At 35.5% G+C, this 27,348-nt stretch overlaps 1 protein-coding gene across 2 annotated transcripts in view; it reads right to left on the bottom strand.

Annotated features, from left to right (window-relative positions):
* The window catches only part of PKIA (cAMP-dependent protein kinase inhibitor alpha), a 96,067-nt gene that overhangs the window by 25,963 nt on the left and 42,756 nt on the right, over positions 1-27,348 (bottom strand). Inside the window, exon 2 of one of the 2 annotated variants that reach the window (XM_045454825.1) lies at positions 9,846-9,978. The exons of the other annotated variant lie outside the window; for it this stretch is intronic. The gene's annotated coding sequence lies outside the window, so the exon portion shown is untranslated. The remainder of the gene's footprint in view (positions 1-9,845; positions 9,979-27,348) is intronic. 2 annotated transcript variants of the gene reach the window in all.

Genomic DNA, 27,348 nt, shown 5'->3' on the forward strand with positions numbered 1-27,348 from the left:
TGAGTCATCCAGGTGTTCCTCACCATTATTCTTTAATATCTTCCTTATTTCTTGAACCCATAATATGGTCTACAGTCATTTTATATTTTCTGTGCCCTAGCTTTGGAATCAGTCATTTCTCCAAAAAGCTATAGTTCCTTCAGTTGGAGACCTGTAATTTGAATCAAAGATCTGGACACTACGTGTGCTCATTGCTATTGGCAAGCAGCAGCCCCAGGTACTTCAAACAGACAGAACTAGAGCATTTATGTACATATATATGTACACACATATGAAAAAACATATTCATAAACATTTATATGTTCATGTACACATTCACATTATATCTGTGTTTATTTCTCTGTCTGTGTATTGAAAATCATATGTTCACATTAATATCCTTGATCCTCATTTAACACCACAAAGTTCATTCTAGTTTCCGTCCTTTTCCTATCTTAACACCTTCCTCAGATAATGAGAAACACTGATTACCGTATCCTTAATATCCTTACTTATTGGATCAATCTCCCTGTTAAACACATTCTTATAGCTGACATTCTCCCATCCCATACATTTTCCTCACCTAGTAAAAGTTATGACTATCTGTATTGAGTGGTTGCCATGACCACTTCTTCATAAGGATGTCCTTCTCATGCCAATCAGACTTCAACACTCCACACTTTTGCAGACATCCTTCTCACCCTTTTCAGGCTCTGAGACACAATGCCAAAGCACTGTGGTTCCCTGCATGCCCACCATCCCCACACCAACAAAGCCTAACTTGATCTCATCTAATAGCTTCTGGACTAAATTGTTCAAGAAGGGAAGGGATAAGGAAGTGGATGAGAAAAGAAATAGACAAGTATTTTTCTTCCCTAAACAATATTTGAAGAGGTTCTTTATTCAGAGAATTATAAAGACATTATGAAGTATCAGCTGAAGAACTGAACCTAGATTACATATTTTTACATATCTATATCCTTTAGCTATATCTATGACACACATGTACACATAATTTTATAGCAAAAAAATATGTAACAAAAATATATTTTAATACACAACAACACACGTATATGTAGTGCTATTTGACTGTTAACTACCAGTCCATTTCTATGAATGGATTTGCAAAACTCCTAGCTTGGGATAGCATCTATATTGGTTCTTATTGGATCCTCTTCTTTTATCACTTAGGTTTCAAGTTCATCTGTTTGGTGAGTCACAGTTGCATCTCATTAGTGAGTTGTACGATCATTGGTAATCATGTCTGGTCTCCATGTATCTAAGAAAATACACCAGCTCGGTGTCTCTCAAAAGGCTGTCTGCAAACCATTTGCAACAGAATCAGTTGAGGTACTTGTTAAAATTCACGTTCTTGGATCCTGTCCTAATTTCCTGCTCAGCATCTCTGTAGAGGGTAATGGATATTTGGGAAACATCTCAGCTGATTCTGACGCATTAAATACTGAGACTACGGTGTACCTCACATATCTATAGTTCTTTAAAGCTCACTGTTTAAAACACATAGGTCTTACTAACTATAACAATTTTGTTTTAGCTCTGTTAGTTCACATTTGTTATTTAACCAACTTAGACATTGATAGATATATGAATAGTCTCCAAAGTAAAATATATCTATCTTATGCAAAAATATCTTCTACAAAACATCTCCACAGAGTGAAATATAAGTGCCTTCCAAGATCTTGTTTGGAGGAATCTTACAGATTTTCCAGATTTTAGGGAGTGGCAAATGCAAAGGCCCTGATCCTGGGAAAACCATTACAAAAAGAAAAATCCTGAAGGAAAGTGTGTGAGAGGATAGTATTATAAATGAAGAAACATTGAATGCATGTAGGAAATGTACAGCAGCTTAATTTTTACTCTAAGAGTGATGGAAATGGGTTTTAGAAATAATGTGATCTGATTTATGTTTTTTAAGATTGGTCTGGCTATTGTACTGAATAATAGACTATAAGGGTTGGGGCAAGAGAAAAAGCCAGGAGACCATGGAAGAGGCTGCTTATTGCATTAGATAAGACAAGCAATGGTGTCTTGGAGTGAGTTGAAGATGGTGAGAGGTAGGTAGATTCAGAATATATTTTCCTGTTAGACCTGGCATGAATTTCTCATGGACTGGATGTGGGAATTGTGGGGAAATGAGATTTTAAGGATGATTCCAACATTTTTGGTCTGAAAAACTGGATGAGTTATGGAGCCAGGAAAAACTGGAGTGGAAGGGGTGAATCAGAAGAAAATATTTAGTTTTATCTGCTGACTTTGAAATGTCTACTATGCAGAGAGTGGAGGTAGTGGGAAACTGAAATAACGAGTCTTGAGCTTGGATGAGTGGTTAGGGTTAGAAGTACGAATCTGGGAACCACAGTCATCTACCCATTAAAGTGATGGGACCAGTTTAAAACTCATGAGTAGTGAGTGTAGATAGAGAGTGAAGAGGGAATGAAGGTTAGGGCATTCTAAAGTTAGACACTGAGGATGGAGTCATGACCAGAGTATACTGGTAAGGAATGACAAGTGAGAAAGGAGGAAATCTAGGAGAGTATGTAATACTAGAAATTATGAAAGCTCATTTTCCAAAATTTCCTATGTTAAGGATAAATTAATGCTTGATATTGTAAAATGAGCTTTAACAAACAGAAAAGCAAATAGTTCATGATTGATTGCAGTGTCATGGGGAATGGAAAAGTTGTGAAAAATTAGGTAATTTTTAAAATTTTAACAATTTCAAACAATTTTAAAATTTTTAAACGAAAGTATCCATTTTAAAAATTAGTGCACCATATTTATACATATTTTGTCTTTGTGTCTACTGCAGCTATAGTATGCTATAGGTGAGGGATGAAGAATTATAATTTATACATCAAATTTATGGGAAAAGGGGGAAATCCCTACATTTTTTATAGATTTTTTGTAGAATTCAAGAGTGTTATAGATTTTGAATCTCTTCATATTTCAAACAGAATTTTCTAAATAATCATTATGATTTTAGAATCAGAACAAATCTTATATATAAAATGACTTACTTGAATGCATTTATTTCATTTTTATAGGTAAAGACTAGGACTCAGGTTTTTTGGTTACCAAGTATAATTTCTTATCATAACACATTATTTAAAATATATAAATAATTTTTAAAAAGGAGCTTACCAGAATATTTTAAGTTTTTTAGAAAATATTAAGTAATTAAAGTCAGAGGAAATAAATCTCATGAGGATTCATTTACAGAAAGAACTCAGAATAGGGTAAGAAAAAGTAGGAGATGCATTTCCACATGGATAAATATGAGATTTTTAGGAGAAAATAATTGAAACTACATTTAGAAGGGTGTAATGCTAGCTGAATGAAATAAAGATAACTATCATGGGAATAGTCGATAATTTTGAAGGTGGATTTTGAATATGAAGGCTGATACAGATTAATATGTGATTATAAGAAAGACCAACAAGGTAGTGGAACAAGGGCTTCTTCATTCAATCATAGTTTACCAGTAGTGAAGGGAACTTTGGATACTGTGGTATGTGCTACTTTAGGACAGTAAAGTAAACATTTAATTAAAGAAGTAGGTTATGTAAAATATAAATAAGATTCAAAATATTTGTGAAAGGGGGTGCCTTGATGGCTCAGTTGGTTAAGACTTGGACTCTTGATTTTGGCTCAGGTTATGATCTCACAGTTTTTGAGTTTGAGCCCCGCATCGGGCTCTGTGCTGACAGTGCAGAGTCAGCTTGGGATTCTCTCTCTCCCTCTCTCTCTGCCCCTCCCCAACTCGCTCACACACACACTCTCTCTCTCTCTCTCAAAATAAATAAAATTAAAGAAAAATCATGGATGGTGAAAGCTACGTGGGATTATTTTAAAAAGTTAGGGATGGATGGTTAGTTTAAGTGACTTTTCTTTTTAATAACAAGAATAATTGTCACATAGAAGACCTCACTATGCCACTGACAAAAAATCCTGGGACTGCATGGTTCCACAGTCTGATTATCTAGAGTTACGCTGTCCAGTATGATATGCATTACCCACATGCGGCGATTGAATACTTGAAATGTGCACTAGTTTGAGTCAGGAACTGAAATCTTAATTTTGTTGAGTTTAATTTACATTTAAATTTTAAAAACATGTGCAACTAAAGGCTATACTGTTGAATAACACTAAGAACATTTCCATAATCACAGAAAAATCTATTGACCAGAGCTGACCTAAAATTTTAAAAATTACATTTATTAATTATATTTATTAATTACATTAACAAATTTTACATTTATTTCTCTTTGCTGAGAAAATCTTCTCTTATTAATAAGCAGTACTAGCAAGATGGTTATATATAAGCTCAAGATGCAAAAACCTGTTGCATTTCTATAAGCCAAAAACAGAGTTCTTAAAAATCATTTAAAATTTAAAGTTCCTTAGGAATAAACCCAAATCAAGATGTGCAAGACATTTGTGGAGAAAATAATAAAGCCTGTTGAAAGATATTAATGAAGTCCTAAATAAATGGAGAGATACACCTTGTTTATTGATAGACTCATCATAATGATGTAAATTCTCCCCAACTTCATTTATATATTCAATACAGTTTCAATCAAAATACTTAACAGAGGTTTTGTGGAGCTGCTACTTCTGAAATTTTTATGAGTGGTCAAATGGCCAAGAATAGCTCAGAAACACCTAAAGAACATTAACATGGAAGGATTTACTCAACAGATATGAAGATTATTATAAGCTTATATTAAGACAGTGTGGTGTTGTTTCAGGGTAATCAAATAGACTCATGGAACAAAATAAGGAGTTCAGACTATAATATACAGTATTTGGAAATCTGACTTATCACAGAGAAGTCACTACAGATTATTCAGATAAGGATGGACTATTTCGTAAACAGTCCTGGGAAACTTAGTTATTCATCAGGAAACAAATTGGATAATGCATACAAATACATTCTAGATGAATTAATGGCTTGAATACAGAATAAACAAAAAATAAAAATAAATTTTAGAAGAAAATCTGCTATATCTGTGTAACATCAAGCTAGGAAAGGATATTTTAAGACAAAAAGGCACTAACCTAAAAGTTAAATTTGATTTCATTCAAATTAAGAGCTGCAGTTTATCACAAGATCAAAAAAGTGAGAAGACATAACCTATTTGTACCATGTATAGTTGATAAAGGATTATTAATTTGTATTTAAAGAATAAAAAGAAGCTAATAAGAAAAGGATAATACAAAAATGGACCAAAGATATTCTCTGGAATATCACAGAACAGGAAACATAGTAACAAACAAATGAAAGGATTCTAAACCTACTGGTAATTAAGGAAGCACAAATTAAAACTGTTGTAGATGGAATTGTAGTCCCTAAAATTCATATTCAAAGTCCAAACTCCCATTGTGGCTGTATTTGAAAATAGTGCCTTTTAAAAGGTAATTATGATTAAAAGGAATCATCACAGAGGACCTAATCTGACTGGTGTCCTTATGAGAAGAGGAAGGCACATATACAGTAAAAATGGTCAAGTGAGGACACAGCAAGAAGGTAATAGTCATCTGCAAGCCAAAGAAAGAGGACTCAGGAGAAACCAAACCTACCAACACCTTTTTACTGCACTTCAAACTTGCACAACTGTGAAGACTGAAATTTCTGTTTTTTAAGCCACCCATCAGCGGTATTTTGTTAGGGCAACACTAGGAGACTAATACTAAGACCAAATGAGATTTTATACCAAGGAGATTGGCCATTCTAACCTATGAGATATAGAACAAAAGGACTTCCAATTGATTCCATAACTTGGGAAAATATTTTGTCATTTTCTTTAAAGTTGAATATATAACTCCCTATGACTTAGCAACTCTACTTTTACTTAAATATGGTTAAAATAAGTCTTGCACATGTGTACCAGGAAACAAAATAAATGTTCATGGAAGCAGTGTTCATAATATGTCCAAAACAACCCAAATATCATCAATAGAGTAATAAATAAGCACATTTTCTTACATTTACAATGAAATACGATGGTGAAAAGTAATGAACACTAATACAACACACAAGGATGAACCTTAGAAACATAATGTTGAGTGAAAAAAAGCAAGCACAGAAGACTATATAAACTGTGAAATCAATTTTATAAAAATCAAAAATAAGCAAAATCATATATATAGTAAAAAAAATACATAAAAATTAAGTGAATGTTGAACATAAAGCCAAAATCAGAGTTATTTCTCTGGTGAAAACTGGAAGGTGGGACAAGGGTAGAACAAAATGATTCAGCAGTTTGATTCCAGTTCTCAATTTTAGTGGTGTGTTTGCAGGAGTTTATTATTATACCTCATAACTTAATGTATTTGAATATTTTCTTTTGCATGTATTATATAATAGCATTTTAAAAATTAAAATCCTCTATCAAAGATAACCCTTAGTCATTAATTATAGAAAAGGGAATCTACTTTGACGCAACATACATATTTAGTAGTTAATCTTTTACAGTTGAAATCTTTCAGCTATGAAAGTTTTCCCTCTTCACATGAGGGCTTTATTTTCCATATAAAGACATCCTACTTTGGGATAATTTATTGTCATTAATTAAATGATACTAGTCCTGTGGCTGCCTAGGAATGTTAAAAACAACTGATAACTACATCTCCTGCCTCAAGAGAATACAGAAAAAAAGATGGAGTGGGGGAGGCAATATCATACATTATTGATAAATACATATAAATACAAAAGCATTACAAAGCTATTTCCCATTAGCAACTTAGATTTTATTAATAAGTATATCAGAATATCATATATCAATTAAAGAATAAAATAATTAAATATGAGTGGATTTCCTCTTATTTTGCAATGAGTTCCAAGGTGGTATTTTAGATGGTTACTTCCTCTTCATATCTGAGAGAGAGAGTACATGTGGTTTGGTGGAAGCTTCATTATGCTAAAATTTACATTTCTTTCTTTAATGAAATGACTTTTGTCTCTTGGAAATGCAGAAGATAGCAACAGCAGATTATAGAGAAATAGCCACTCATGCAGTACTGTGGCTATCCTACCTACCTGTGGAAAAATATAAATACCAATTTTAGAAGTTAATGATTCTGAAATTGCCCTTATCTTTGTCATTATAAAAATGCTCCAGAAATCATGTTTTGCAAATAATATGGCACAGAAGCTTATCAGGGGATATTCTATCCATAATTGAGTCATTTAATAATATGTCTAATGTAATGGGATAATATGTAAATAATTAAAACTAAATAAATTCTCTACAAAGCTGTAGTAATCAAAACAGTATGGTACTGGCACAAAAATAGACCTAAAGATCAATAGAACAGAAGAAAGAGCCCAAAAATAAACCCACAATTGTTTGGTCCATTAATCTATGACAAAGGAGGCAAGAATATATAATGGGAAAAAAGTCTCTTCAGTAAACAATGCTGAGAACACTGAAGAGCTACATGCAAAAGAATAAAACTGGACCACTTTCTTATACCATACACAAAAATAAACTCAAAATGGATTACAGACCTAAATATGAGATCTGAAACCATAAAAATCCTAGAAGAGAGCATAGGCAGTAATTTCATTGACATCCGCAGCAGCAGCAGCACTTTTCTAGGTATGTTTCCTACGGGAAGGGAACAAAAGCAAAAATAAACTGTTGGAACTACATCAAAATAAAAAGCTTTTGCATGGTGAAGGAAACCATCAACAAAACAAACAGGCAGTGTACTGAATGGGAGAAGATGGTTGCAAATTATATATCCAATAAGGGGTCAATATCCAAAATATATAAAGAACTTGTACAACCCAATACCAAAAAAAAAAAAAAAAAAAACAGTCCAATCAAAAATGGGCAGAGAACTAAATAGACATTTTTTCCAAAGAAGACATACAGATGGCCAACAGACGTATGAAAAGATGCTCAACTTCATAATCACCAGGGAAATGTAAATCAAAACCACAATGAGTTGTCACCTTACACCTGTCAGAATAACTAAAATCAAAGACAAGAAATAACAAATGTTGGTGAGAGTATGTGGAAAAAAAGGAACCCTTGTTCAGTGTTGGTGGTAATATAAATTGGTACAGCTACTATGGAAAACAATATGGAGAAATACCATATGATCTAATAATTCCACTACTGGGTATTTACCTAAAAAAAAAAAAAAACAAAAAAAAAACACACACTAATTTGAAAAGATATGCACCCTATGTTTGTTGCAGCATTATTTACAATACCAAACTATGGAAGCAACTTAAGTATCCATCAACAGACAAATGAATAAGAAAGATGTGGTATACACACACACATGCACATGCACACGCGCACACACACACACACACACACACACACACACACATATATATGCACAGGAATATTACACAATCATCAAAAAGGATAAGATCATGCCATTTCAGACAAAATGGATGAACCTAGATGGTAGTATTAAGTAAAATAAATCAGGTTGAGAAAGACAAATACCATATGATTTCACTCATATATGGAATCTAAAAAACAAAAACGAATGAATAAGAAATAAAAAGAATCAAAACTACAAATACAAAGAACAAACTGACAGCTGCCAGAGGGAATGGGAGTAGGAGAATGAGCAAAATGCGTGAAGGGGAGTGGAGATATGGGATGCCAGTTATAAAATGAGTAAGTCAGGAATAAAAAGCACAGCATGGGGAATATCGTCAATGATATTGTAATAGTGTTATATGCTGACTGACGATAGCTACACTTGTGATGAGCATAGGTGAGAGATGTTGAATCATTATGTTGTACACCTAAAACGAATGTAACATTACGAATGTTACAACTATACAACAAATGTGTCAACTATACTCAAAAAAAATTAAAACTAGATAAATTCTTCAGCTGTATCAGTAGTGTGAGATCTAGGCTTTCAACTAATGGATACTTCTGTCATAGATCTTCGCAATATGGGGTCTGTCTTGGTCTTATAATTATCCTTAGAATCATGGGGACTGATCCATTCTTGCAACAAATTTTATTGCTTACATTCAAAGTGTCAGTTACAGTGCTGGATCCTGAGAATACAGAAGTCGACACACAAGGAAATATAAGGATAAAACATATTTTCTAACACATTAACTTTTCTCATTCATTCATCCATAAGTCATTCAACATGGGTCTTATATTGAGTACTGAGTACAGACCAGGTGATATGGTAAACGCTGAATATAACTGCGAATGAGATGGATAGGCCCTGATTTTGATGTCACTACTGTCTTTTGTCTTGCCATACAATGAGATATCTTTATTAATTTTGCTTTAAGGTTTTATCTGAAATTGCTAATGAAAAATAAAGTGGTTAGTGCAGTTTTGACATGCATAGGTAAATTCCCATGCCCCATTTTCCTCCCTTTTAACTCCCTATGTACACTTACTTTTTGCCAAGACCAAAACTAAGTGTGCCCCAACAAGAACCTTCACACCATTGACTGCAGCTCTTCCTTACTTAGCCTTGTTGTCATCATAGCCCTTAATTTTAATAAGCAACTAAAAGGTCATGAAGACAACCTAGAATATGATTTGTCTTAGGAGAAAGTAACAAAAAGATTAATCTGCTGCTCCACATGACTAACCTCCTAGGATTAAACCAGTCACCAAGATCACTATATGTACTAGGCAACAGTGAGCTAAAAATGGAAAAAAGCATCATACTGTTATTGTATTCATTTCCCTCCAAGGTACTCTCTGATAAACACCATAGGGAATTGCAAACAACTTCCTTGTATGTTATATATCCATCATTTTCCAAATAGTCATGTCTTATCCAGCCATCAGCATACTTTTTCTGAGGTGGTTGAATGTGAGACTAAGTGTTCCTACCTGATTGGAAACCTTCTTGTCCTTAATTCATTGGCTATACTTGATTTTTTTTTTTCCCCCTTGGGTCAGACTTTCAGACTTCTATCAGAAACTGCTCCTTTGGGGAAACCAGGCCTTCCAGAAACTCAGGAAACTAAAATGGAGACAGCAAGAGAAAGGGACATTTATTTTTACTTAGAGATCTCAATTTTTTAAAATTTTAAGTAAATGTCCAAATGTAGGGTTCCTAAGCAGTATAAACTTCTACGTTATAAGTTTATATCCAGTTTATAAGTTTGCTAACTCAGAAGTGAATATGACAAGGGTTTAGGTTGTATTTTGCCTTCAAGCCAAGCAAAAAGAAAGCCCCGTTATCCTTTGATCATTACAACACAAAAGGCAAAAAAGGCAAGTTTTCTGTTTCTGTAAAATTTACTTCCTTTCTTCAGTCTTCATCTAGATCTTTAGTAAACTATTAATTTGATTAAATTATTCATAAACATAGGAACTTAGAGAAGTATATTTCACAGAGACCTTTAATGTATAATATTCACTGCACACATGCACCATGAGCTCCTCTTTTCAAGCACTGATGGATACATAAGAGTGTGAATGTCTCTGGGTAGCACAAGGATGTGTCTTTTCTTGAGAGGGGGAGATGGGGAGAGAATAAATCTGTTGAATGCTAGTCAGTGATTTAGAAAAAGAGATATTAGGGTAAAAGGAAAGACTGGCTACAAGTGAAGCAATAAACTCCTAAAGCTGTGCTTCCAAAATAATAATAGCAGTTTTCTGAGTAGTTGAGGAAGCAATCTCCACAAATTATAGTCACAACCTGTTACAGACCATCTGCTGATAAATTCCAAAGCATCATTAATGGAAAACAAATGGCACTATCTTACTTACCTTCCCTTTATCCATTGACCATTCTCATATAAATTATTTTTCTCTTCAAAGTTATGTTCTTTCCTATCTGTTTATAATAGGATCTAGGAAGAGTGACACATAACGTGCCATGCCTTGATACTTTTACAGTGAGACTCTGCAAGGACTAGTGAATCATTATGAGGCTATAAATTGTTTGAGATTGAATTCCCTTAGAAGCAGAACTTGAAGAGAATTTGAATGCAAACTGTTTATCTGGGAGGTAGTCCCAGGAAACCCAGAAGTGGAGTGGGAACTGAGAATAGAGGCATGGGAGGAAGCCAGTAGTGGTGCTTTACTGAACAGATTACTCCTGGGGAGAACTGCTGTCAGTCCTTCAGGGGAGTTCTGTGAGACTACAGAGTGTGATTCAGTTACCCCAATAGTGGGTGAGAAACTGTCATTGGTTGAAAGCTACACCCACATACATCAACTCTTGGGCACTTCTGGCCTGTACAGGGTAGATAATTGCAGGTGATAGCATGATTCTATCAGTCTTTACTGCAATCATGAGTGCTGGGGAGCACCGACAGCATCTGATACAGTGGGAATGGGGATATTAATGACTAGCTTGAAAGTCCAAGTGGAAAACCTTAAGTTCTTGGGTTAATGGTTTTACTTTGAGGCATTTAAGCACTAATAGATCAACAATTTCCGTTATTAAATCAAGTCTAAGATCTCAAGTCCCCAATCTTTTTGGAAAACTGGGTGTCTTTGATAGATATTTAAAAAGTGAATGATTAAGATTTCAAGTTGATCATTCATTCATTCAACAAGCATTTACCGAACACCTAAAATATGCCATAGGTATACTAGACACCAGTGTTACCATTATTAAAAGCATTATCTTACCATCTGGAATGCAATGTATTAGGACACCCAGATAAGTAAATCCATAATTATAACTACAGCATGTTATAGGAAGACATAGCAGGACCATAATTCATGCTGTGGACAGTGGTATGTGAGTATCAGCAGGGTTTATTGTAGAAGGCACTATGTGAGATGGATATGTAACATGAATGAGGAGTGATATTTGAGACAAAGAGGAGAGAAATTCATGGTAGCAAGAAAAAGAATAGTTAAGGATTAGACTAGAAAGGAATTACATATACAATCGGTATACTCACTGGAGTATAATAAGAACATGGAGAAAGAGTTAGAAACCAGATCACGAATGGTCCATGTAGTAGTGCCATGGTATGAATGTTTGTGTTCTACCAAATCCATGCGTTGAAATCCTAATCCCCAAATGTAATGGTATTAGTTGGTGGGGCCTTTGGGAGGTGATTAGGTCATGAGGGTGGAGCCCTCTTGAATGGGATTAGTGATTTTGTAAAAGAGACCCCACTGAGCTCCCTACCACTTTCTGCCACTTGATACAATGACAAATTTGTGACCCAGAAAAGGGCCCTCACCCAGCCATGCTGCCCTGATTTTGGACTTCCAGACTCCAGAACAATAATTCCATTGTTCATAAGCCACCCACTCTGTAGTATTTTGTTATAGCAGTGCAAATAGACTAATACAGTTAGAATGCAAGATTTTATCCTAAGGAAGAGGTAAATGCACTGAAGGATTTTAACTGGAAAGTTAAAGTTAGAAGAGAGAGAAAAGTTGATTTTCATAACATAATCAGAAGTTTTTGTAAGAAAAATTTGCCTGTGTTTTCTTTCAGTGGCTGGATTGTTGGGGAAGGGTGATGACAATTCTGGATATAGAAAGATTATTTAGTAGTCCATTGATATAAGTCAAACAAGAAAGTAAATATAGAATTTCTGAATTTGTGACTGACATTTCTTTCAGTACTTGAAAAATATTATGACAATGTTCTCACTCCAAGCTTCAGATTAGAAATATTCTGGGGGCGCCTGGGTGGCTCTGTCAGTTAAGCATCCGACTTCAGCTCAGGTCATGATCTCATGGCTCATTGAGTTCAAGCTCTGCATCAGGCTCTGTGCTGACAGCTCAGACCCTGCAGCCTGCTTCAGATTCTGTGTCCCTCTCTCACTCTGTCCCTCCCCTGCTCACGTTCTCTCTCCTCTCTCTCTTAAGAATAAATAAAACATTGGCACAAAAACAGACACATAGACCAATGGAATAGAATAGAAACCCCAGAACTAGACCCACAAATGTATGGCCAACTAATCTTTGACAAAGCAGGAAAGAATATCCAATGGAAAAAAGACAGTCTCTTTAACAAATGGTGCTGGGAGAACTGGACAGCAACATGCAGAAGGTTGAAACTAGACCACTTTCTCACACCATTCACAAAAATGAACTCAAAATGGATAAAGGACCTGAATGTGAGACAGGAAACCATCAAAACCCTAGAGGAGAAAGCAGGAAAAGACCTCTCTGACCTCAGCCATAGCAATTTCTTACTTGACACATCCCCAAAGGCAAGGGAATTAAAAGCAAAAATGAACCACTGGGACCTTATGAAGATAAAAAGCTTCTGCACAGCAAAGGAAACAACCAACAAAACTAAAAGGCAACCAACGGAATGGGAAAAGATATTTGCAAATGACATATCGGACAAAGGGCTAGTATCCAAAATCTATAAAGAGCTCACCAAACTCCACACCTGAAAAACAAATAACCCAGTGAAGAAATGGGCAGAAAACATGAATAGACACTTCTCTAAAGAAGACATCCGGATGGCCAACAGGCACATGAAAAGATGCTCAACGTCGCTCCTTATCAGGGAAATACAAATCAAAACCACACTCGGATATCACCTCACGCCAGTCAGAGTGGCCAAAATGAACAAATCAGGAGACTCTAGATGCTGGAGAGGATGTGGAGAAACGGGAACCCTCTTGCATTGTTGGTGGGAATGCAAAATGGTGCAGCCACTCTGGAAAAGAGTGTGGAGGTTCCTCAAAAAATTAAAAATAGATCTACCCTATGACCCAGCAATAGCACTGCTAGGAATTTACCCAAGGGATACAGAAGTACTGATGCATAGGGGCACTTGTACCCCAATGTTTATAGCAGCACTCTCAACAATAGCCAAATTATGGAAAGAGCCTAAATGTCCATCAACTGATGAATGGATAAAGAAATTGTGGTTTATATACACAATGGAGTACTACGTGGCAATGAGAAAGAATGAAATATGGCCCTTTGTAGCAACGTGGATGGAACTGGAGAGTGTGATGCTAAGTGAAATAAGCCATACAGAGAAAGACAGATACCATATGGTTTCACTCTTATGTGGATCCTGAGAAACTTGGCAGGAACCCATGGGGGAGGGGAAGGAAAAAAAAAAGAGGTTAGAGTGGGAGAGAGCCAAAGCATAAGAGACTCTTAAAAGCTGAGAACAAACTGAGGGTTGATGGGGGGTGGGAGGGAGGCAAGGGTGGGTGATGGGCATTGAGGAGGGCACCTTTTGGGATGAGCACTGGGTATTTTATGGAAACCAATTTGACAATAAACTTCATATATTGGAAAAAAGAATAAATAAAACATTAAAAAATATATTAAAGAAATGTTTTGTCATTGGAACTGATGTTTCTCTGTAAGTAGTACATTGTTTCTCATTGTCTGCTTTCAAGATTTTTTTGTCTTTATTTTTTCTAAGTTTAATTATGATGTGTCTTGGCAAGGATATCTTTGTGTTTATCCTATTTGGAGTTTCTCAGATTCTTGAATCTTCAGGTTTATGTCTTTTACAAATTTGGGTAATTTTAGTCATTATTTCTTTGAATACTCTGTCAGTCCTACTTGCTCTCGTTTCATTCTGCGACTTTGGTAATATGAATGTTAGCTCTTTTTTTTTTTTAACATTTATTTTTGAGAGAGAGAGAGACAGAGAGAGACAGAGCATGAGTGGGGAAGGAGCAGAAAGAGAGGGAAACACAGAATCAAGAGCAGGCTCCAGGCTCTGAGCTGTCAGCACAGAGCCCACATGAGGCTCAAACCCACAAAACATTTAATCATGACCTGAGCCAAAGTAAGACACTTAATCGACTGAGCCACCATGTGCCCCGAGTGTTAGTTCTTTTTTTTTTTTTTTTTTTTTATTGTTCTACACGTTCTTGAGATCCTTTTCCTTCTTCACCTCCATCTCCCAGTCTGGTTTTCTCTGTTTCTCAGATCTGATGAATTCTATTGATCTATCTTCAAGTTAATGATTCTAGACTTTGTCGTCTCCACTCTAAAGCCTATCTAATAAGATTTTTATTTTGGTTATTGTATTTTTCAGTTTTATCATTTTCATTTGTTTTTATTGTTATAATTTCCACTTCTTTGCTTACATTTTATATTTTTTCCCCATTTGTTTCAAGGAATACATAATTGCTTACTGGAAGCATTTACATGATAGCTTATTTGAAATCCTTTTTAGATCATTCCAACACCTGATTTATCTTGGTGTTGGTGCATGTTGTTTGTATTTTTTCATTTGTTTTGTGATTTCCTGGTTCTTGGCCTGATGAGTAATTTTCAATTATATTTGAACATTTTGAGTATTATATGAATCTGGATCTTATTTAATCTTATTATTATTTTAAGCAGCAAGATCCCTATATTGAGATGTGGCATGAAGACTGGGGTGGGAATACGTAGGTACAGCTTTCCACTGGGCCCTATTGACAATACTTCAGCAAAAGTGGGCACTGATTCACATGGTTCACTGCAGACAGATGTGATAGAAATTCAGCTCTCCTCTCTCCTCTTGCCCTGCTGATACCTGTCCCCCACCACCCCAAAGTAGGACCATTCATAGCATCATATTTCCTGTAAGTGGGATGGAGGTTCAGCTCCCCAGCAGGTCTCCTGACATTAGGGGAGGTGGAAGGGAAGTGTTAATTGTCTTTCTTCACACCATCTCTTTCCATTGATGCTGGTTGTGGACAAAGGCTCAGCTCTCTGCTGACACCAGGGTGGGAAGAGAACCAGCCCTGCTTTGTGCCACCTCATTCTATCTTAGTGCTTTAGGAAGAGAATAGGCATTCTGCACCCTACTGGGTCTTACTGACACCAGGTGATAGGGTGGTGTCACCCTGTCAAAGTAGAGTGACCATTAGCTTCAACTTGCAACATCCTATTATTGATTTCAAGTAGAGGTGGAGGCTAAGCTCCCAAACTGGACCCTAAGACTGTGTGAGGGCAGTCCAGTGTTAACTAGCCTTGTCAGGCCACCTTCTTAAGTCTCTTTGCTGATTGATAGGGGTGGAGGCTCAGCTCACTGCTGGGCGACACTGAAGTACCCTGGTAGGAGAACCAGAGTGCTGCCTGCTTTTGGAGGGCAAGAGTGGGATGGTATTGAAAATCAGGTCCTCGCTTGGTCCCACGAAAACCAGGGGGCATAGGTGGTGAATGCAACTTTTCCATTGGTATTTGGCTTGAGCAGTGCATGTATTACCAAAATGGTTTTCTGGTGTTAGCAACCCTTTTCCTCAGACTTTGGCTCGGTAGACCAGGTTTTCCTTGAGACTTTTTTACGTCTCTTGTTCTGTTGGTGGTTATGGGTCAGAGGTTCCTGCAGTGTCCTCTGCAGGATATATAGGGAGCAATAGGAAACAGGGAAGTCATTGCCATATCATTCCTCAAGTCCTAAGGTTCCTAGTAAGTCCGCCTTATTTCCATCTTTAAGTGTCTTCCTATGCTTGTTTTTTATGCTGTGTTCAGGGTTTTAGTTTTAAGTGTGAGGACCTGGGAGAAATGGGCTACCCCATCTTATTGGAAGCAGATGTCAGGTAGTCTATTGATGTTGAAAATGTGGATTTTCACACTTTTAAAAGTCAAGTGTTTTGTTGGATTTGAAATTTAAAAATAAGCAAGGAATGAGGCAAGAATGATCTATGTGGTAATAGATCAGAGATGGAAACTTCAATATACATTCATGTTTCACTTAATATTGACAAACATGATTATGTACAGAAATGTTTATAGATAGGCGTATATACATGGCTAGTATACACACATCTTTCTCTTTGCTAAGTCAGACCTAGAAGCAATGACACCCTAGCAGGAATGAGCATACCTCCCCCCAGATCTTAGTGTCTAATACCATTCCCCAATAAAAGGATCTAGGGCTCCTTGGAAAAATGGCTGATTCTCAGACTGGGACAGTAAATATAAAAGATGAGCCTAGACCCTCTTTCAAAAAAAATCAATGAAGTACTAAAAAATATAGACGTATATGGATGGGGACATAGCAAAGTCGCACAAGAGCCAACTGAAAGTGTTCAGATTGGTCACAACCAGAACAATTTCAGCAATAAAGTAGCATTACATTATAACCCAAAGTATAAAATAAAAATCCATGAGTTCTTACTGATAAAAATGAATAATGGAATACATAATTAAATGGGGGAAAACAGATAAATCTCCAATGCAAAATTCCAAATAGTTTATGTAGATACTCCACCTTAAGCATAACTCCTCACTCCTTAGTTGTGGGCTGAGCATAATGATGTTCTTCCAACATGTACAATTTGGAATTGGGGAAAAGCGTAACTTTACCTGAAAAATACTACCTCATACTATGCTGCCTTTATATGACTAATATGTACCATGGGCATGATTCCACTTCAGAGGGCAGAGATTACCATAAACATTGATTGTAAGCAATGTCTAAAGTACAGTGAAATTTAGAGTACATAATGTCATTGAACGTGATTCTATCTCTAATATGGCTAATCTCAGATTATTTTTATTGGTGTAAAATACAAAAATCATCAGGGAATGTTATGCTTAACTTTTAAGAACAGTTAAGGTATGTTATTTAGCAAATTCTCCTTCATGCTTTTGAAAACAGGGCAGTTCTTCTACTCTGACACTGGGCACAAAAGTGAGTTTGCCATTTTTTTTCCATTGACCCCTTTCTCACCTTTTCCCCTGTGTTATATTTGTTCAACTTTCTCAAGAACTAGTATTTATTCTCGTTGATATAATGATATAATTTATATAATAAATGCACTCATTTATTCATTCAATTATTTATTAAATGAATCTTTACTGAACACCTACATAAGGCAAAAAAAAAAAAGGCAGAAAACTAATCTGGGTTGCACTGAAAAATAATCAACTCAGTTAAAATCTTTGCTAATAACAAGTGTTACTCAATTTGCTGGAAATTACATTTCATTATGGGGGCTCACAGACTCAGGGAAAAGCAAAACCTAAATAATAAAAAAGTAATAAAAATCCTATCCATATATTGAGTGCCTGCTTTGTATCTGACTCTGTGAAAGAAACTCTAAAATGATTAGGGATGTTTTGAGGATTGTCTGTTATAATTGGAATCTCCATTTTATAGATAAAAATAAAAAGACTCACAGATTAGGTTACTCACCTAAAATGAAATGGCCCAGAAACAGCACAACTGGAATTAGAACTTTAGATTTTATGATGCCACAGCCTATGCTTCTAATCACAATGTGTGTGTGTGTGTGTGTGTGTGTGTGTGTGTGTGTGTGTGTGAGAGAGAGAGAGAGAGAGAGAGAGAGAGAGAGAGAGGAAGTGGGAGAGAGAGAGGGAGTAATAGGGAACTTCTGAGAAATGGTGAGTACTGCCAGGTATCCATCAATAATTTAGAACTCCTAACTATGCAAATAATTGTTAATCATAAGGCTGAACTAAGGATCTCTCACTTTTGAACTAAGAACTTAAAAGGTTTCCATAAGTTGAGTTGAAATTTTACACTTACATAAGATACTTATTACAGACAAAGTATAATTCAGTAACTGAAGAGCTCTGAAAATACTGGAAGCATTCATATCAGTGCGGTTTCATAATGTGGATAATAGAGGATTTAAGAAATTGGCAGATGTACCTGGAAGACTCATTTGTTTCCATTTCTGTGAAGATAAGTGAATAAAAATAAGAAGAGTAGAAATGAATGGCTAGCAATTTTAAGTAGTTTTCTTAATCTCCATACTAGGAGAGACTGAGCAAAAAAAAAAAAAAAAAAAAAATCAAATAACTTGGAATATGAACTATAAAATAAATCTAATCCCTGATGATAGAATTGTTGACTTGATCTGAAAGTATGAAATGTAACATGATGTGGTAATCAGAAAGTCTTAAGAAAAGCGGTAGAAAATTCCTCACTGCTTCTCTTAAAAAGCAAAATTATAAAAAGAACGATGTTAAATATTATTTTGAAACAAAAACAAAATTCTCATACTGTTACAGAATTTTAAAATTTTTATTTTGGTTTAATTTATAATGAATATTCATATATTTACATAGTTGTCACAAGGTAAACATGATTTTGAAATCAGATTTCTTCATTAAGCATTCTGTTTTGCTGCATTTTCTTGTAATTATAATAATGAATTTTCTACTAAGGAGATATAACTAACTAAAATATTTTCTTATTGTTGACTATTAAAGATGTTTCAAATTTTTTGTTATTAGGTATGACCTGACAATGAACACCTTTATATAATAATTTTCTAAATATCAATTATTTATTAAAGTTTCCAGACTTAGAATTATTATGTAAAACCTATGACCTTTTCATCTTGTGAGATATTGCCAAATTACTTTTCAAAAGATGAAATAAAATTATATTACCAAGATCTTTGTCAACACAAAATATATATAAAATTTTTTATTTTGTTATATTAATAAACTGAAACCTCACGTTCCATTTCTTTGAATTTTTACACAACTATTGAGGTTGAATATCACATACATATTTCAAATACTAATCATGTTTTCTCTCTTTTTTTTTAAGTTTATTTATTTTGAGAGCAAGAGAGCATGAGTGGGGAAAGGGCAGAGAGAGAGGGAGACAGAATCCCAAACAGGCCCAGCACTGTCAGTGAAGGGCCGAATCTGGGGCTCGAACTCATGAACCTCGAGACCATGACCTGAGCTGAAGTCACATGTTTAACCAACTGAGCCACCAGGTACCCCATAATTGTATTTTCTCTTCACTGCCATCTTTAACTTTTCTACCTCTTCATAACTTATAGCCAGGTAGTTGGAGAGAAAAATTACATGGCAAAGGCAAATTAGTATTCCAATAAATTAAAGATTACCAATTTCAAATGGGGTTTTCAAGACTGGAAATATGGCTCTGACTTACTAGTAAGTTCTTTTTAATTGTCCTTAAAGGACTGATTTTTTTTTACAAATCTTCCCCAGTCTCCTGAAATTTCCCTCTATCCTCTCTATCTCCCTTGTTCTTAGGAGAGGAGTTGTCTCATATCTCATTAAGAATGTAGAAGTCACTGGGGCACCTGGGTGGCTCAGTCGGTTAAGCATCCGACTTCGGCTCAGATCATGATCTCCTGGTTCGTAAGGTGGAGCTCCACATCAGGCTCCGTGCTGACAGCTCAGAGCCTGGAGCCTGCTTCGGATTCTGTGTCTCTCTCTCTCTCTTTGACCCTTCTCTGCTCGCACTCTGTCTCTCTCTCTCAAAAATAAATAAACATTTAAAAACATACTAAAAAAAAAAAAAAAAGAAAATAGAAGTCAGTAAATAACTCACTGTCGAATCCATTAATTCATTAGCATTTGTACAGATCTTTGTATTCCTTTTTGTTGTAAGAGTTAAAGTAAAAAGCCATTTTCACTATACATAGTGGGTACTCCATTTTCTCTCATCTTCTCAAGTACTTTGCAGCACTGCATTTTCCACAACTTGAAAACTCCTTACGAATTATTCCCATCAAAATTCAACTTCTAGACTAAGTAACTCCTACTTAAAATGTTAAAAAATATACTCAACATCTTCTCTTGATCCCTGCCTATCTTCCTTATCTAATTCATGGCTGAGCTTTTCAAAAGTATCTTCATATACTGTTTCCATTTCTTCACATCCCATTTATTCTATAATTTAGTTCCATCTGGCTTCTCTCACCCCAACCTCTTTGCCCACTGCCTTGAAATTTTACTTATAAATGTCACCAGCTATCTCCATGTCAACACAACCAATGGACAGTTTTGGTCCTCATATTTCTAGGCTCTTTCTTCTTTAAAAAAGAAAACAAAAGCAAAAAACTTTGTTTTTATTTTTCTATGCTTTTATACCCTCGTAATCTTCTATCTCGGTATATTTTAGTGGCTCCCCTTCTTTAATGTCATATCTAAATATTCTATTAGTTTTAGTTATCTTCAGTGCAATATACAACTTATGAAGGATTATTCTCAACATTAGTTTTCATAATAATGCTAACAGCAGTAATCAGTACTTCTATAATGCTTCCATGAGCCAGACACTATTTTAAGACAGTTTTATATATATATATATGTATGTGTATATATATATATATATATATATGTGTATATATATATATGTATATATATATATGTATATATACATATATACACATATACTGTTACATACAAATTTATATAGTAAATTATATACAAATCTATATAATTTATACATATTTATATACTGTTATATATATATACCATTATATATATTTATATACATTATATACATTATACACATTATATGTGAGTTTACCCTCCTCATAAACCTATGTCTTATTATTATTCCATATTACAAATAAAGAAACAGGCACTGAGTGGTTAAGTATGATTACCCAGTGTCACATGAGCAGTAATTGGTGATGTCCTGAATTGAGTTAATGCTGGGTAAGTTAAAGAGTTTAGAGAAGGCAAGTTAAATGATGTCTCATGGATTGGCCTTAAAATGAGCAAAATTTAATTAATGACATATAAAGTACCAGAAAGCAATGAATGGAACATTTTTTACTGAATGCAAACTACTAAGTCATAAATCAGTAACTAAGTGTGATTGATTCTTATTGAATGAAATTATTTCTCTGTTCTTTTGAAAGAGAAATATTCTTATTCTATTGTTTCACATTTTTTTCATTCATTCACATATTTGCTCATTTATTAAACACACATTTCCTAAGCACTTTCCATGCCCCAGTCTCTGTTGAAAGCCTCAGAGGATTCAATGGTGAAGGAGAAAGCACCAAGTCCTTGCTTTTAATCAAATGCCCCAGAGGTGGGGGAAGAAGAGTAAACATAATGATAAATTTCATATAAGTGACAGAAATATAACTGGATAATGGGATAGAGAGGCACTGAAGAGGCAGGTATCTGGCCAAAACAATAGTGGCCCTTTGAATTGAAATGTTAATGATTAGAGAGATAATGGTCTAGGTACAATACCAGCAAATGCAAACCTGTGAGGAAAATGTGCCTGGAACCAGGTGAAGGTTGGGGAACGATACCAAAAGTGGCCAGAGCATACAGTACTCCTAAGCCTCACTCAATGGTTTATATTTTTCTCTTCACAGTAGATAGTTGTTAGATGTAAGAAGCAGGCAGTGATATCATCTGATTTGTGTTTTTAAAAGATTACTTTGACTGTTGAGTCTACTACAAAAACAGAATAGCTGTACCTCTATGAGGTGTGGATAATAAATTTTAAAAATCCCCAATGAGCTCATAAATGGTTCATTAATTATCACCATTAGTCTCAACTATATTGCATTAATATAAGCTTGGTGACTCTGGGCCTGGGGCATGATAAATTAGGGAACCCAACTATTTTCAAATAATGTAATTTGAAAAATTCTCAAACTTGCTGAGGTTCAGGAATATCATTTTATTGATCGGGGCTGGATGAGAGGTCTAGAGTAAGAAAAGAGCACATGCCAGTTCTCTTCCTCTATCTATTCTTCCTTTCTGTGGGAGAAGTGATGGGAGGGATGTGGATGCAACACTTAAATTTCAGAACTAGTTCGATTTCATTAAGTATTTGCTAAAAAACTACTATATGTTAGGCACTAGCTGAGACTGGGAATACAGAGTGAATAGTAATAAGAACAGCTATTACTAATAAGAGCAAGGCACTGTGCTAATGCATAACATGTACCATCTCATGTTATATTAATTTACACATTAACTCTATGCAGTAGGTGCATTTATTATCCCATTTGCCACATAAGAAATCTGATACTTTTAAGGGCTTCAAGGTTACATAGCTAGTCAGGGGTGTAGGCAGTCAGTAGATCACTTTCTTTTTTTTTTTTTTTTTTTTTTAATTTTATTCTTACATTTATTCATTTTTGAGAGACAGAGAGAGGCAGACTGCAAGTGGGGGGGGGGCAGAGAGAGAGGGAGATACAGAATCTGAAGGAGGCTCAAGGCTCCAAGCTGTCAGCACAGACATGGGGCTCAAACTCACAAACCATGAGATCATGACCTGAGGTGAAGTCGGACGCCACTGAGCCACCCAGGTGCCCCAGATCACCAACTTTCTTAACCATTACGCTGTATTGTCTTCAAGGACCCTACTGAGAAGTACAAAATTATACATATAATTCAAAATTATACATAAGACCACCTGGTACAAAGTAACTGCTTGAAAAGGCTTGCGTTTACGAAAGATGCACTTGGAGAGAAGACTGTGAGAAAGGATCACAAAAATGCACTCTCTGTACTAAGGGGCAACAAAAGTGAGAAAGAACTAGCCCAGGGCACCAGGGTAGGCTAACAGTATGATGTTTAGGACCAAGAGGCAGTGTTTCTCTCTTCTTTTTCCCTCACAATTATTAAATTATATCTACTTCACAATAAGAAAGAAGACATAGCATAGTGGGCAGTTTGTGGACACAGCTTGGATCCTGACAGATGTAGAGTATATAGTACAACACTGGCACCAAGTATAGTGTAAAACACTCATTTTTTTTTTTTTTTAGCCTTGAAGCAAAATAGCTTTCTGATATGTATAATTTAGGAAAGTCTTGAGAGAAAATATTGAAAGCATACTATCTCAGAGGAAAGTGATTTTGCAAAAGCTCTACCAGCAGAAGCAACTCTAAACCCACCAATCATTTAGTGAGCTTTGTACTGTTATATCATCCCATGTGTTGTTTCTTTATGCATTTTTTCTAGAAGAATGCTCATAAGAGTTCATCAATTCTCAGAGATAAAGATCCACACTGATGGCAGAAAAGAGCTTTGCTCTGGAATTAGATCAGTTTAGGTTTTGCTGCTTACTAGAATTAGGTAACATTCTTAATCTTTCTGAGCCTGTTTCCTATATGCAAACAGGGATAACACTATTATAGAAGGATGTGGTTAAATTAAATGATGTACATAACCTTCAATACTATGAGAATATGCCTAGTAAATGTTAAGTGATGAGCCAGTATTCTGCTTCCTTGAAATGAATGAAATCTGTTTTCATGCTCTTCACATGATTTCTTAGTTAATGGTCTAAACATCAAGGCAACGTGTAGTTAAAAATTATTTTTGTTCTGTCACTGCCCATCTCCATTTCCAGTACATTCTCCTTGATAAATCATATCTCCATGCCAGTAATATTTATCACTTAAGCTATTACTGTTCATATGTATTAAGATATTTCAATGTGAGATAAGTTATTACTCAAAGGGATGGCTAAGCTAGCTTTTTCATGATTCCGATGGATAAAAATATATCTTATTCAGAACTTTCAAAAAAGAGAGCCAGTGATTCAAGATGTGGGTAGGAAAACTATTTTCTTTTCTTTCCCTTTCTTTCTTTCTTTCTTTCTTTCTTTCTTTCTTTCTTTCTTTCTTTCTTTCTTTCTTTCTTTCCTTTCTTTCTTTCTTTCTTTCTTTCTTTCTTTTTCTTTCTCCCTCCCTTTCTTTCTTTCTTTCTTTCTTTCTTTCTTTCTTTCTTTCTTTCTTTCTTTCTTTTCTTTCTTTCTTTCCAAAGAATGTTATTTTCGGGGCGCCTGGGTGGCGCAGTCGGTTAAGCGTCCGACTTCAGCCAGGTCACGATCTTGCGGTCCGTGAGTTCGAGCCCCGCGTCAGGCTCTGGGCTGATGGCTCGGAGCCTGGAGCCTGTTTCCGATTCTGTGTCTCCCTCTCTCTCTGCCCCTCCCCTGTTCATGCTCTGTCTCTCTCTGTCCCAAAAATAAATAAACGTTGAAAAAAAAAATTAAAAAAAAAAAAAAAAAAGAATGTTATTTTCTTTTGCTTTGGTGGGGAAAAAAGTCAGATTATAGTTAATTTACAATATAGTTATATTTATAATATATACACTAATTGTCAGTTTATATAGTTCATAGTCTAATTTACATTTGATTAGCAAAAAGAAGTGTCATAAATTTACAATGATAAATCAGTTTTCTTTAAGCAGTAATGCAGATTTGGAGATATTTTCTGAAAGTGCCAAAAGGAAGCACTGTTTTTCTTTCAAGTCCATAGACTCTGCTAGTTGTAAAGGCTAGTAAGTCTCAAATGCAAATAGAATCAGCATTCCACATGTGGCAACCAGGAAATGATTTGTGTACCAGCTATTTTAACAAAAAAGGCTTGCAAACACAATAACTGAGTAGTGAAAGTCAAAATGATGCCAAATATGTGTGAAAGCAGAGAATTATAAATTTTTTGGGCAGATTAATTATAATATTCCTTCAGAAAGATTCATGTAATGTTATTTAAATGGAGAACACAGTCAGATGATCTAGATTATCAAGCTGACGCTATAATACTACCAAAATTCTTTGTGTGATAATATATGTTGTAGGGATAAATAGAATTTTATGGGAAGAACTAATTAAATGAATAATAAATTTCATTTATACTTTGGCATAAATATATCAAGTTGGGTTTTCTTGACTAGATGAATAGTAACTATGGATAAAAGGAAACTGTGTTTGTTGTTGCTGTTGTTTGTTTTTCCGGAGTGTAAAACACTAAAAAGGAGGGTAGGGAGGTGGGGTTGTATTTATGGATTTGGGAAAATGGCTCCATGGACTCTACCTCTGTGATATAAACATTTATTCTAGAGCTGAAAGAGAGTTTGGATTAGTTATTTCAACACATCTAAAAAACAGTCATGTTTAAACACTAGGAGATGAAGAGATACCAGTTTATGTATTTTTTTCAAACTGTAAGAAGAAACCTCCTTTCAGTTTTCATCGGAACCCCACAGGGTTCACAGTTCTTCTGTATGTATTTATTTATTTTTGAGAGAGAGAGAAAGAACATGCAAGTGGGGTAGGACCAGAGTGAGAGAGAGAGAGAGAGAGAGAGAGAGAGAGAGAGAGAATCCCAAGCAGGCGCCTCACTGTCAGTACAGAAAAGCGGGGTTCGAAATCACGAACCATGAGATCATGACCTCAGCTGAAGTCAGATGCTTAACCAACTGAGCCACCCAGGCACCCCTTAGGGTTCACAGTTCTTTTTTTTTTTTTTTTAACGTTTATTTATTTTTGAGACAGAGAGAAACAGAGCATGAACAGGGGAGGGTCAGAGAGAGGGAGACACAGAATCTGAAACAGGCTCCAGGCTCTGAACTGTCAGCACAGAGCCCGACGCGGGGCTTGAACTCACGGACCGCGAGATCATGACCTGAGCCGAAGCTGGCCGCTTAACCGACTGAGCCACCCAGGTGCCCCTAGGGTTCACAGTTCTTAAGCAAAGCAGTACAATGCTTACATGAGGGCTTTCTCCAGCTGTGAATAGCTTTCCAGTCTTCTCACCAGTTCTCATCCCTTCTCTTAGTGTCTTGGTCAGAATTCAAAATTCAACCCAGGAAATTTGTTCCCAGTTTCACTGCTGGTACCTGATCATGTTATTTCAATCACCTTAGCACATTTATACCATCTACTTCCTAGAAGAGGTAGTACACATGTGAGATTTAAATAAAAGAATGCCCATAAAGTGTGTAATGCTCAGCTTCTATCACAATATGAATATTTAGTAGTTGCTAGCTAGCATTATTATTACACCATTTACATGAAAACAAGAGGGGCCTGGGTGGCTCAGTCCATTAAGCACCAGACTTTGGCTCAGGTCAAGATCTCATGGTTGGTGGGTTGGAGCCCTGCAATGGGCTCCGTGCTGACAGCTCAGAGCCTGGAGCCTGCTTCAGATGCTGTGTCTCCCTCTCTCTCTACCCCTCCCCCGCTCATTCTCTGTCTCTCAAAAATGAATAAACAAAAAAAAAAAAAAAAGAAAGAAAGAAAAAGACAACTAATTTGTACTAGTTGCTTTTTGATTTTAGATTTCTTTCACACATCTGTGTTCTTCCTCTCCAAATGGGATAAAGGAAATAAATAGACATTTATTGATTATCTACAATGAGAGGCAGTGCAGGGTATAGAATTAGTGATTCTCAAGTTGAAACGGACCTGGATTTCAATTCCATCCCTGTGATTTACTTGGACTTCACTATGTCTCACTTTCCTTACTGTTAAATGGAGATTGTAAGGGACATTGCAAGGATTAAAAATAATTATAGGGGTGCCTAGCTATCTCAGTCAGTAAAGCACGTGACTCTTGATCTTGAGGTTGTGAGTCCGCGCTCCATGCTGGGTGTAGAGATTACTTAAAAATAAAATCACATAAAAATAATAATAATCATTATAATAGTATTTGGATTCAGAGGAGTATTCAAATACCTTATTTAATGTAAACTATTATATAGTAGTTGATTGTGTTTTGAGAATCTGATAACAGCTATGTATTCCTTCCCTAAAAGTAAACAAATAACCCTTCACAGCATTTTACATGTAATTCCAGGAATTTGTTAATATAAAAACCAATCAAAACCCTTAGTTGGCACAAACAACTCAGTAAAATTGTTACAGGGGAAAGAATTACAGTTCTTCTTAAAATACAGACTACCATCCTGGAGAAAGACAAGCAAC

The sequence above is a fragment of the Leopardus geoffroyi genome, chromosome C3, assembly GCF_018350155.1.
Source record: "Leopardus geoffroyi isolate Oge1 chromosome C3, O.geoffroyi_Oge1_pat1.0, whole genome shotgun sequence".
Taxonomy (NCBI): Eukaryota; Metazoa; Chordata; class Mammalia; order Carnivora; family Felidae; genus Leopardus; species Leopardus geoffroyi.